Source organism: Amblyraja radiata, chromosome 23, assembly GCF_010909765.2.
Source record: "Amblyraja radiata isolate CabotCenter1 chromosome 23, sAmbRad1.1.pri, whole genome shotgun sequence".
Lineage (NCBI taxonomy): Eukaryota > Metazoa > Chordata > Chondrichthyes > Rajiformes > Rajidae > Amblyraja > Amblyraja radiata.
Window position 1 is genome coordinate 34,385,922 of NC_045978.1, and position 13,348 is coordinate 34,399,269.

General features: G+C 43.2%; 1 protein-coding gene across 2 annotated transcripts in view; it reads left to right on the forward strand.

Moving 5' to 3' along the window:
- pmepa1 (prostate transmembrane protein, androgen induced 1) overlaps positions 1-13,348 on the forward strand; it is an 82,069-nt gene that overhangs the window by 23,955 nt on the left and 44,766 nt on the right. The window lies entirely within an intron of this gene.

Genomic DNA, 13,348 nt, shown 5'->3' on the forward strand with positions numbered 1-13,348 from the left:
ATAGGCAACGTTTCGGCCCGAAACGTTGCCTATTTCCTTTGCTCCATAGATGCTGCTGCACCCGCTGAGTTTCTCCAGCATTTTTGTGTATCTTCTGTTCAACATTCACTTGTTTGCTCCCTTGAGATTAGAATTTGTTGCAGGCTATGATCGTTGCTCTCAGCACATGCCATTTACAATAGGGATTGGTCATTTGTTCTTTCCTGGTCCATCCAGACAATAACAGCGCATGGTTTTTGTGTCCTTTATCTATGTTCCCCAGGCCTCATTATCCTTAGATTAACTGTAGTTTGAATCCTATTGTTTTAGCCTCAGTTTAATGTGGCACACTGTCCAAGATATTTCAAATTTGGTTAGTCTCAATTTTAGGTAACTAACTAACCTGCAACACCTAAATAACCTCCCCTCCCCCCCCCCCCCAGCTTCTCTGTGCCTCACTTGGACTTGCTTCATTTCTCTACTCCCACCCATATTCCTTCCTCTAACTTCACAATTCACACGACTTCTTTCCCTAACTCGCCCTTTTTTTTTTGTCTTTTCATCTCTGGACTTTGTCCAACCATCTGCCTATCATCAAAAACCTACCTCGCCTGTATTTCCCTATCACACACCAGTCTGAGGAAGGGTCCCAACCTGAAACATCACCTATCCATGTTCTCCAAAGATGCCGCATGATCTGCTAAGTTACTCCAGCACTTTTATTTGGTGAGCGCATTGTCTACTTTGAAAATGACCCATTTTTATCTAGCTTCTAGCACACCAGGTATTTTGGAGAATAAATTTGAATGGCAAACATTCTTGCACAGACCAGGTGGTGACTTTGACTCCGTAACAAGATGTTGAGAGTTTATGACAGAAAAATCCTAATATTCAGAAGTTGGTTTTGAGCAGATTCTTTAAAGAAGGGGAGGCAGAGAGTGAATAATGGATGTCTAAATTGAGATGCTTAAGATTTAATAAATCCTTTCCTCGAAGGGCTGGCAGTGATCAACTTTAAGATACAAATATAATGGTAGTAATGATGATGAGCAAAGCAGACGAGGGTTTGGCTGGTCTGACTGAATTGTTGTACAGGCTAGAAGCGGTGAATGGCAGCCCTCTTGCTCTTGTGTTCCAGTTGTATGGATATTGGAATGTTTTCCGATTATCTCCGTCACAGTCACTGTTCCAGTTGTTTCAAAACAAATATTGAGGCATGGGTCCAGCACGAGTCCTCTTGATGGGGGGTGCTGGCCCGTGTTGTTGTTGACAGCACAGCCTTGGAGAGGCTGGTACATGTGCTGGAAAAGGCTACATCGTGGGCCAAATTGGCTGAAGTCTGACCTTTTCCCTGTACAAAATGTTCTAGTGAGTTAATAGTCTAATTATCCTACAGTCAACAACCATAACAGACTGGGGACTGATTGGCATCCCGCAGTACAATGACACCCTTTCAATTACGACAATGATTATCTTATTGACAACTCTTCCTTCCTTCCTTCCCATCTGCTTTGTTTTCAATGAGGCTCGAGATTTTCCAACAATTTTGTACGATTTCCAAGAAATAGATCTTGCAGAATTTTAATTGTTGCAGTTGACCGGCGACCTTTGACGACTGTAGAAGCTTCAGAATGGGGGGGCGGTTGGACTACTCTGTCTCCCAGCTGGGTAGGAGGTCATTTGGCCGATCATGCTTGTGTTGGCTTTTTGAGTGTTACATAACTCGGTTGCTCTGATTTCCCAATGGCCTTACAAATGTTTTCCTTTTCAAGTATTTATCGGGCCTACTGTGAAAGTTACTGTTTGTTGGGTTTCACCGTACTCTGGGACAATCACATGTGCCAGTGTGGGAGGATGCCATTTTTCCCAACATGTCTGCGTTGTCTCGGTGCAAGAACAGTCCAAGTTGACTCCTCTGTCTCTCTCCCCGTAGCTCTGTGATTTCCTTCAAACCCCTTTCATTGTGTTCCAGATTGCAGCAGCTCACTATTTTTATCTGTGATATTTACTAATCCACCTGCCACTCGGAACAATTTCTCCTTAATTGTTCCATCACCATCCTTGCCATTAAATGTAGACATCGAAGCAATTGGCCAGAGATATCTCTGGTGTGAATTTGGGATATATGGGAACTTATCGGGTGCTGAACATGCCTGATGAGGAATAAATTGATTGTTGGTGGTATTTGAATAAGCAGGGCTTGCAAATGTTGGTTTAAACTGAAGAAAGACACAGAAGATAGGAGTAACTCAGCGGGTCAGACAGCGTCTCTGGAGGAATAGGTGATGTTTCAGGTCTCTACTATTCCCATTCCTTTTCTCCAGAGCTACTGTCTGACCTGCAGAGTTACTCCAGTTTTTTGTGCTTACCTTTGACGTTGCTTGTCTTGCACTGAAATGTGCTGGTCCATGGCATTGCAGGTTCAAACGTTGCAGCAATTCAAACCCGTCTTCCCCTCCCTATCAAATTTCAATGCTGTGTAACAGTGAATTGTGCAGAACTGAGGTACTCAGTCTGAGTTGAGGACATCAACGGACACTGAAAAAGGGTCTCGACCTGACACGTCACCCATTCCTTCACTTCAGAGATGCTGCCTGTCCCACCTCTCCCAGCATTTTGTGTCTCTTTGATTTAAACCTGCATCTGCAGGTCTTTCCTGCAGATATTCCTGCTGTCCCAGGGCCAGGGACGGGAATGCTCAGCTTCTGACAATGCAAGGTACATTTGGGAAAGTGCTCACACGCACGCACAATATTCAGGTCCATGCATAATGCTGACAAGCATTCTTGTGAAAGCATCTTCGGGAAAAGAAAAGTTCCAGAAATTGAATTCCTGGATAAATTCCAGACTTTACGTCTCTGATTCTAAATCCAGACAAATGGTTAACATTTACCTTCTCCACACATGCTGCCTGACCTGAGTGTTTCCAGTCCCTGCAGTTACTCTTCTTGGCTCCCCTTTCTAGGGCAGGCGTTCTTCCCTTCTGCTCTGTCCATTTATTTACGTAACTGCAATCGGAGGTGATTGCAGAGCATTTAGAATAAATGTGAAGATTTGTTGAACTGATCAATCGGTTTTAGGATTAGCAAGATGTCACTTAGCCTGTCTGTGTCTTGTGTTTTTCCAGCTGGCTCCATCTTGTTACTCTCCAACGTGTGACTTCTGATTACCGCTAGTATGAGGGGAAAAGGCTATTTGTAGAACACTATTTTCATCATATTTTCTGTTCGTCTGTTAAACAGTCTAGCACGTCTATCACGCTGCAGATGTTGCAGTCTTTTGCATCTATACTGCTTAGTCCGTAAATATATATATATTTTAAAACTCCAGGCGTTTCATTTTCAAGGGCCTGTCCCACTTGCGCAATTTTTTTTGCCGACTGCCGGCACCCGTCATAGTCGCAGCAGGTTGTCGAAAAAGGTACGGCTCTTTGGGCGACTACTCGCGACCAAACATGCGTCACCCCGCGACATGTTGCGAGTGGTCGCCCAAAGAGTCGTACCTTTTTGTAGTCGCCGCTGGATTTTCAACATTTTGAACATTTTCGGCGACCTGCTGCGCCTATGACGGGTGCTGGCAGTCGCCAAAAAAAATCGGGTACGTGGGACAGGCCCTATAATCTAAATCCAGAGGCTGATGTTTCTTCTCACCTAAACCTGGATCATCAGGTAAAGTATTTAAGCAGCGACCCAAATATTGGCAGCCAAAAAGCCCATGCTACACACAACAGGATATCTGTCGGTAGAGGGTGTGATTGCAGCCAAGGTGTGGGAGTCGGCAATGTGGGCTTCCTGAACCTTTTGGTGCCACTTCACCATTCATGCAACGGCAAGTGGTTTGGCATCCACACAGCAGCTCCAGTTGGGCTGAAAGCAGTGAGAGTGATTGGAAAACCCTGAAGGCTAAAAGAGTTGCCCGAATAGATGCTGATATAGATTAGTGAACACATCATTGCTCCTGAAGTTTCCTGTTGGTGGCAGTGGACATGTTGAGAGTGCATTTCACATTGCTCATCTGCATGGTTACCTGAGGTCCACAGCCAGAAGATGCCATGAGAAAACTTGCCCAGAGTGTAAAGCGGGATGGGCTCCACAACGCCAACACTCCAGTGTGTTACAGAAAGATCCATCAGCTTAACAATCTTGAAAATGTTTTTTTGCAAAGTGTTGAGACAATAGTCATCTTGGAACATCAAACTGTTGTGCAGTTGGCAGGCCTGCTGAAGAGGCAATGCTTCCCATTTATTCAGTTGTCACAGATGAGACTGCAGTAGGATGCGAGCTGTCTGCCGTCAACACCTTATCTCCCGACTATCTGTCTAGAAATACATAACCTGTCCTCTGCAACAAAGATTCCATTTGTGAGAACACAGGTGGGCTTTGCAGTGTGCTCAGGCAATGCTTATACGATTAGAAGGCCACAAAAGCATCCACACTTGCAGTGACATAACCCACATGAGATGTCAGCACGTCTGTAATTTATTTGTGATTTTCTTTAAGTCTTTAACAAACTTGCCAATGTTATAATGATGCAAGTTTCGTTCTTCAATTGTTTTAGCATTGCTTGTTCTAAGCTAATAGCCAAAGTTAAAATATTTTGTGTAAGTTCACTGGAATGGAATTTGAGTATGTGTGATGGAAACCCAACCATGCAATCTAAATTTCTTATCAAAATATACTGACATCTATTACAATTCAGGGTAATTTTTTTCCCCTTTGTAATGCTGATATTCTGGGTTATTTTATGGATTGTATAGGATAGCCAAAAATAAGCTTTGTGGCTTCAGCCTATTCCTTTTTCAGGTCTTTGATTATGTGAATGTTGTGTGAAATGGATACAGTGTTGGTTCATATTCACACAGATTGTAAAGTTTTATTATTTTTAATGTATGACCGAAATAAACTATTCATTCATTCTATGTAAACGATTTCCACTTGTCCAAATCACCCATCGGGGCACATTCCAATTGAGCTGGGTGAAAGTATTAACCCTGGTCTCCTCTGATTGACTATCAAGGAATATAATTAATTTGTGACCTCCCCTTTCTAAATTCCTTTGTGTTGGAGTTACAAAGACCTATGTCCAAAGATCCCTGGAAGTGGTGGACTGGGAAGTTGGAAGTCGAGAAGGCATACCCTTCGATATTAAAGAGTGATTATAGAAACATTGGAGTCGCACCTGGAGTATTGCATACAGATCTGGTCGCCACACAATAAATAGGGAGGATGTGATTGTACTGGGGTGGAAACAGAGGAAATGCATCCGGTTATGGCCTGGGATGGCCCGTTTTGATTGTAAAGAGACTGGATGTTGGGCGTGTGGGTGGTAGAGGCAGCTACTCGTGCTGCATTTGAGTATCTGGACAAACACTTGAATACCCAAGACCTAGAAGGCTGCAGGTGGGAGCTGGTAAATGGGATCGGAAAATATATTTGATGGTCAGCATAGAAATAGTGGACCAAAGGGCCTTGTTTCTTTCTATGTTGTATGATTCTGACTATGGGATTGGATTTTGAATGGGATGTGGGGTACTTGCTTGAAGAGAAGTCTAAAAGAATGGATGAAAATCATCGGGAGTTATTTGGTCGATAAAACAAATGGCATTCCTCTGTGTTGCAAGATGTGGTTCTGTAAATGTGGTTTCCATTACCGCTAGGGCCTCGTGATTGGAAAAATATATATTTTTTAACTGCGAAAGATTGAGGGAAGCGAAGGAAAATGGGATTAAAGTCCATGGCTCTGATGTTGAGTGATTACAGTGAACGGAATTGGCCTCCTCCTGTCCTGAAACTATTTGGTATCTGGAAACCATCAGCGTTTGTTGAAATGACGTGATGTTCTTTCCTTTTTGGCATCCTTCCTAATGTCTGATCTAGAGTTCTGAAGCAACTGTTGCCTGTATCCAATGTGTGGAAAAATTACACAGGTTTGCAGATGGTCCCAACTGAAGACTAGTTTACTTATTCATTTTGAGGAATCTGGGCAATGTTGAAGAGGCCACTATTTATTGCCCATCCCGATTTGCCCCCTCAAGATAGTGGTGAGTTGTTACCTTCATCCTATGCAATCTTTCCGGTGAAGGAGCTATTGTGTTGAAAGTTAGACTTGTATCATCAGAATAGTGATATATTTCCAAGTCAGGGTGGTGTGCAAGTCAGAGGGGAGCCTGTAAGTGGTGGTGTTCCTATGCATCTCTTGCCCTTGGTGGTAGAGGTTGTTGGTTGGGAATGTAGAAACCTGGATGAGTAACATTTTGTAGATGGCGTACACTGCAGATACTAAGCAGTGGGGAATGAAATGGTATCTCACTGAGGTGCCTTCTGAGACATGTGAATTGGTGACTAACAAATGCTTTAGAATTTCAGCTGGGATGTTATTTACTCCTAGGGCAATGTAAGGCAAGAGTGGTCTTGAGTTAATGATGGCACTTCCAATAGGAATATCGGTTCAGTTTCTGAAGAGGGATCTGAAAATACCATTGTCCATGTTAGCCATGGCTTTCTATTAAATCTACAAATGTTGAGTTTAATTATTTACTTCAGCAGACTGTGAAGTTGATTCTTGTTTGTTATCTACGCATATCCAGGCTTCTTGAGGCGGTGGATAAGTGAAAGGAACAGATTTTTGGAAAGTAGAAAACAGCTCCAGTGACACTGCCAAGGTGTCAAACCCAAAATATTCCTTGTTCCAGTTTTATTTTTCTGCAGAATAAGATGCAGAATAATTCAATTGCAATTTATTCAAAGACTAAACACGTTGAATTGCAATTACATTGGGCCCCGGTAAAGGGCCTGACCTACTGAAGCAAATTTATTTTTTTCGGCGACTTGCCCGTCATAGTCGCAGCAAGTCTCCGAAAATGTTCACCATGTTGAAAATCCAGCGGCGACCAGAAATAGGTACGACTCTGTGGGCGACTACTTACGACCATACAGGCGTCACCCCACGACATGTATCCAAGACGGTTCTCAAGGCCCAATTGTTGAGCGTACTTAAGATGAAGATCCGTTTTTTAAATATTACAAGATAATAGAGGGGAGTGTTGTGGTGGTGCACATTTTATTGAATGGCAGAGCTGGCACTCTGGGCCAAATGGCCAACTGCTGCTTCTAGTCCTTTGGTTCTTGCACTAGTGTCGAACTACATCTATCTTTGAGTCACTTGATCTTTGCTTTGCTTTATCACGAGGTGTGAGTTATTGATTTGATGTGGGATCTCCAGTCATGGGGATTTGATAGCTTGCTTGATTTGTGGTGGCATATGGAGAGGGTGAGTAATGAATCCTTGATGATTTCGATGTTGTTTCTGGGAGTTGTGTATCGAGCTCTGCCATTCACGGACTCGAGCGAGAAAAGCAAAGTCTTGCATTCACTTGCCTCCTTATGCACCCCTCTTTAGGATAACCAGGATGTTTCACTGCCAGTGAGCTACTGATGTAGGAGAAGAGCAGCCCGCAAGCTTCCACAAGTAGTGAGGTGATCACTTGCTCCTAATGTTGTTTGAAGGGCTGGGTAATGGGGGGAATACTCCAGCTCTTTAAAATAATGTTCTTGCTCCCCCTCCCACTGGTGGGTAGGCATCTCATCAGAAGATGGCATCATTTTGAACAGCTTTGATTGTGCTACAAACAGGTTTGCACTTGTTGTCCATTGATGTGTCCACTACTCCTTCAATTTGGGTGCCTTGACCAATAACCCCAGATGTTAATTTTTAATCACACCATGGTTGCATAAAATTTGAATTCCTTTATAAAATGAAAAACCGGTTTTGGCAAAAGTGATGGTCATGTCTGTTCATCAGACATGTGGCCCCTGATGTTGTTGGTGTTTTGGTTGATGGTAGCAGAAGAAAGTGGAGATGCCCAGGGCTGTGTTGTGGGTGATCAGGGAGGGGAGACTGGGATTGGTGTAAAAGCCATTAAGATAGGAAAGTTGCCTTTCTCATCCGGCCCACATGTTCTCCATAGATGCTGCCTGACCTACTGCCTATTTCCTTCGCTCCATAGATGCTGCCTCACCCGCTGAGTTTCTCCAGCATTTTTGTCTACCTTCGATTTTCCAGTATCTGCAGTTCCTTCTTAAACACTGAGTTACTCCAGCACTTTGTGCCTTTCCTTGGCCCACCCACCAGTGCCTTGATGTTGAACTGGAGGTGACCCAACCACAGTTGTTTCAAGCTACTAAAGGGCCACAATACTGAGACTCCTTACAGGTGTACGGGAGTACCTTTGCCACTCGGGAGTGATGGCTGACCACTCTCAGCAACCAGGAATTGCTCTTGTGAGGAGCATGTCCTCTTCCTTAGCACCCACTGCCTCTCTTGTTGTGGACATTCATGTACGATACTGCCCTACTTTGACAAATGGAAGCAACTAACAGAAAGGCGTTTTCTTGTAAATGAGGAAAACGTGTTTTCCTTTCAGCTCTCTGTAATGGCATCTGTTACTCCTCTGGTATAAATATTTTCAAATTGTACTCAGAGAAGACTTATTTTGTCCACCATTGTGTAGAGCATATCTCAAATACCCTAAAACAAGCAATAACTCAATTTTGACAGAATTGTCAGCTGCTTCCTTTTGTAACATTAGGGCAGTATACACTTCCCGCTTCCCTCACAAACCCCTTGGGGCCCGCTGCTTTCTAGAACGTAGGTCCAACCAGTTCCTCTCCTCCACCTTGTGGATTAAAAGCTGTTTAAATGACGAGTCTCAATCTGAGAAGTTAACTCCATTTCCCTCCACAGTACCAGCCGGATCCACTGAGTTCCTTCAGCAGCTCGTTTGCTCCAGATCTGTAGTGTCTTGTGCTGACAATATTGGTAAATTGTCTTGATCTGTGACCGGGAGCTGCCTGGTCCATGCATGTACTGACAACAAAGTAACTAGTCTACCAAAGTAACCTTGCTTTTTGTGAAATACAGGTTCATACAACAGCTACTGCTACCTATTAGTCAGATGCCCTCTTTCTATTTTGAGTGTGACTCTGTGTATGTGCCTATCAGTGATATCTGAGCTGAGCCCAAGATCCAGGGGATTTGGTAATGGGGGACGGATCCCTGGAATTGTGAGTAGTGGTGGAGTCGGGAGACTGGTACCTATTTATGAAGCCTGCTAAGGAGACGAGGAGGTATTGAGAGATATTCCAGGAATGATTTAAGGATTTGGAGCTGTGGAAGAGTGACTTGCTTGAGTGATGTTGAGGGGCTGGAGAAAACATTGGGCTTTCACTCACAGCCAGGAAGGTGATGGGAAGATTTATAGACACGTGGAGTTGAGATCTGAAATGGATCAGATCTCATTGGATGAAGAGGCAGAGAGGAGCGATGAAATCTGCTGCTTAAGATTGGGAATGTATCATCCTAGGGGCTTCATCAGCAACAGTTCCTCAGTTGGTAATCTCCTGCACCAACAAGGCCAAGGCCAGCAGATGGAAGGGGAGAAATCCAATTTCCATGTGTGTCCTACAGGCTTTGAACACGTTAAGTAGTTTCTTTACCGTGCCATAAACCTGGAGCTTCCTACCAACATAAACAGGAGGTTGCCAGAATGCCACAAGTCCTCGAGGCTGAACCTAACCACTTCCTGCTCCATCCCTGAATCCCTCGTGTTGTTTAATCATTGGGTCTCGGCTATGATTATGACTAATGCATTCCTCCTGTGGTAGAAAATGTTTGACAACCCATGGGGGAAAGAGATTTTTCTTTATCCCATTCTTAAATGGCTGCCTAATTCTGAAAGGGGCCCTGGTTCCTGGATAGCTGCCAAGGGAATCTGACTTGCATTTACTCTGCTGAGGAGTTTGCCCTGATGGTACAACCACCCGTACAGCAGTGGATTAAGCTAGGCCCTTACCATCTATGGGAAGGAAGGAATTCCTGGCATTGCCCATGGGTGAAGGAAGGGAGCCTAAACCCATTGTATGGTGTGAGGAATCCACCGAGTCCTGGTCTAAAGACCCATGAGACATTATGGTCCATAGAGAGTTAAGTTATGGTGCTCTAGGATTTACAGTATGGTTTAATTTCTGAGTTCTCATTACTATAACAGGGTAAGTATGCAGTGCCTGAGATAAGGACCAGAAGCAATTACAAGGAGGATTCTGTGTGGGTGCACTCGTATCTCAATATTCATAATGCGTGAAACTTGGCCATTTCCATTTGGCAGTGAATATTGGATTGTATTTACTGCAACATACTCTTTGGATTGGAAATGTTTGAATTTGGGGAAGGATTTGGTGTGGGTAGGGGGAATGGGGGAGAAGCCACTAATGAAGTCTAGGTTAGTCACGCTGCTGAGAGATGCTCTTTTGTTGTATAACTCTGATTCAGCTGGTCTCTGAATACTTAAATCGTCTCCCACGGGCCAGCTGTGAGTTATCCAGGAAAATGAAGAACCATTTCCAGTGAGATGCTCTTGGAATGTTGTTTTCCCTTTGACACCTGGCCTGCCTTCACATTTATTTGCCTCCTGGTTGATCATCAGGGTATCGTTTTCCTTGCCCTTCAGCACCGACTTTTGCACTTGTGAAGATGGGCTTGCATTTATCTCGAACATTTCAAGCTTTGGATGTCTCTAGGTGCTTTTTAAAGAGTAGTGGCTGTCGTAAAGTAGGCTAATTTGTATGCAGCAAGCTCTTTCCCCCTCCCCTTCGTGGACAGTCACGAGATAATTGATCACAGGCCAGCTCTTGCTCTCCAGGAAAACGGTGAAACGTATTCAGTGAGATGCTCTCATGGCATTTTCCACATGATATAATGGCCAAATTAAATACTGGGCAGGTATCGAGTAAGTTTGAGGAGTATTGGTTAGGTGACTGGGAGGTAGGGTGTGGGATAAGTTAAGCTCCTGCCAAATTGTAACTGAATCTTTTGGAAAGAACTGGTGCTGAATTGGGTTAGACTATACCTCATGAGTAGAGCCAGGATTTTGCCATAAATGCCATGTGCCTTTTCATGCCTTTTTTGATGATTTCACCAAGATAATGCCTTTTTCACAATCGGGTGCCTAAATCAGCTTTTTTTTTTTGCCGTTTTGCTAAAATGTCGTGCTATTTTCTCTAGTTGTACCGTGATTACAAAGACATTTTCTATGTTAACACGTTAATATTAATGTTGTTATTATTAACGTGTTAACATAGTATAAATTACAAGAACATTTCCGCCACTAGGACGAAAGCGGGGGGCGCCACCGTCGGTCGTTTATTCATTTGTGCTGCTGCCCGCTGGTTCAGTCTTCTCCAACATCTATTTATTGCTTCCAATTTTGCAAACTTCCCACAAACTACCACTTTCCTTGAGAAACATGGCGAAAAATTAGTGAATAACTTGCAGGTTTTCAACAAAGTAACTGAAGATATTCGTAAAGTTCCTGGCGATGTAGGTAAAGACACACATCGGAAAATGTGTGAGAGTGATTTTAGCTAACAAAGATCTTGAAGAAATACAAAACATAGCTAAAGTTCTCAAAGATAGTTGTAATGCACAAGATATCGACATGAATATAGAGGCTGTAGCTTGTTTCGGGTATGCACCAGTGACCTCAGATGAGGTAGAAAGAGGTTTTTCACAACTGAAGCATATTCTGTCTGACAGACGGCATAGTTTAACACCAGATAATTTGAAAAAAATGATAGTAATTATGTGCAACTTTGGTCATTTAGTGCAGTGTACCTTTATATTATCATCTTTAACCATATTTTGGTGGTGGAAATACATGCCTTATGCCTTTTTTTGTCAATAAATGTATTTTTTGTGCCTTTTTTGTAATTTTAATAGGCCTTTTTACCTGCCTATTTCAGAGGGTTTTTTTAGTGCCTAAAGACCCTGGCTCTACTCATGAGAGTGAAGAGTGCATCAGTGTCTGTTCTCATTTTTTTTCCACCAAGCATAGAGTTGTTCTCTGCTTCCTGAACTCACAAAAAGATTTCATGAAATTGCAGGAAATCTGAAATGAAAGTGAAAAATGCCGGGGGGTACTCTGTCGTGCAGGCAGTACCAGCCGGGAAAGAAACAGAGATAAATGTTTAAGGTTGATATAGTGTTCTGTTACAGTCAGTCATCTAGTGTAGAGGAAATGACCCTTTGTCCCGACTCTTCCATATTGACCAAGATACCCATATAAGCTAGTCCCCATGTTTGACCCATATCCCTCAACTCTTTCTTATCCATGTACCTGTCCAAATGTCCCTCAAATGTTGTCATTATTCCTGCCTCAACTCCTTATTGCATAACCCCACATGTGGAAAAGGTTGCCCCTTGGGTTCCTTTGAAATATTTCAGCGCTTACCTTAAGCCTCTGCCCAATTATCTTCCCGCTGCTGCAGTATGAGCTGCCAAGTTTCTATAGTATTTCTGGACTCTTTGATCGATACCACTGAGTCGCAAAGTTTGTATTAGGATGTGCCATTCCTGGCTTTGATGGTATACGTACACAAAGGGAGTACCTCAGTTGGTCAGGCAGCATTTCTGGAGTAATATGTACAATTTACTTTGTGAACTGAAGTAAGGTGAGAAACATCCTTGTCATATTTGCCTGAACCTGCCAAAGCTGATTATCAAAGATTTTTTCCAATTAACTGGGTTTTCAGATGTGATTACCGACAAGCCTGTTTGCTGTGTAGCATTGACCTGTGGTTCCTCCTTGCTTTACGGGATTTTATTACCATTGCTCATCAGACTACCACTCCCTTGGAAAAACCAAGCAAGCCACTTCATGCCCCAGTTACTCCCCTCAACTGGCCAACATCAATGGATATGGTGAATATTTCATGGCTTTCTCATCCTTGGTTTCCATTTGTGACTTATGTCAGATGATTGCAGCCTATGTTACTGCAGGTTTATTTTAAAGTATAATGGATAAATAATGAAAAGACAGACTTCAAAGAGAGAGATTGTATGAGGTTGGTTGGGTCCCAGTAAAGAGGGCCACCTTGTGTTGCCATTTCTGTGTGCACAGATGGGCTAAGGAAGGAACCAAGCTATTTGATCTTGTGGTAAAGATTGAATGGTGACTGAACAAAAAAAAATAAGCTTAGAGTAGCTTTACAGTTTGAGGGCAAACCAAGGTCTGCACGACCTGGCGATCTGCCAATATATCCCTCGTGCACTTTTGATTCCCGCTCAAAAGGAGTTGAATACTCCCTAGAGGACAATCTCTTCAGAGAACCACAATGCAACCCTGCATGTCCTGCCCTCAAGATTTTGTGTAGGTTGAGGAAGGGTACTGTGCAAAAGCATCTGTGTTCTGACACTCATTTTGATGGCAATGCAATTCTAATTACTTGCCCACTGAGCACATTGTGATGTCTATATTCTGAGCTGCGAGCTTGAGTTCAACCACCCTCTCTTGTTAAAAGATTCTTGGTTGCTGAAA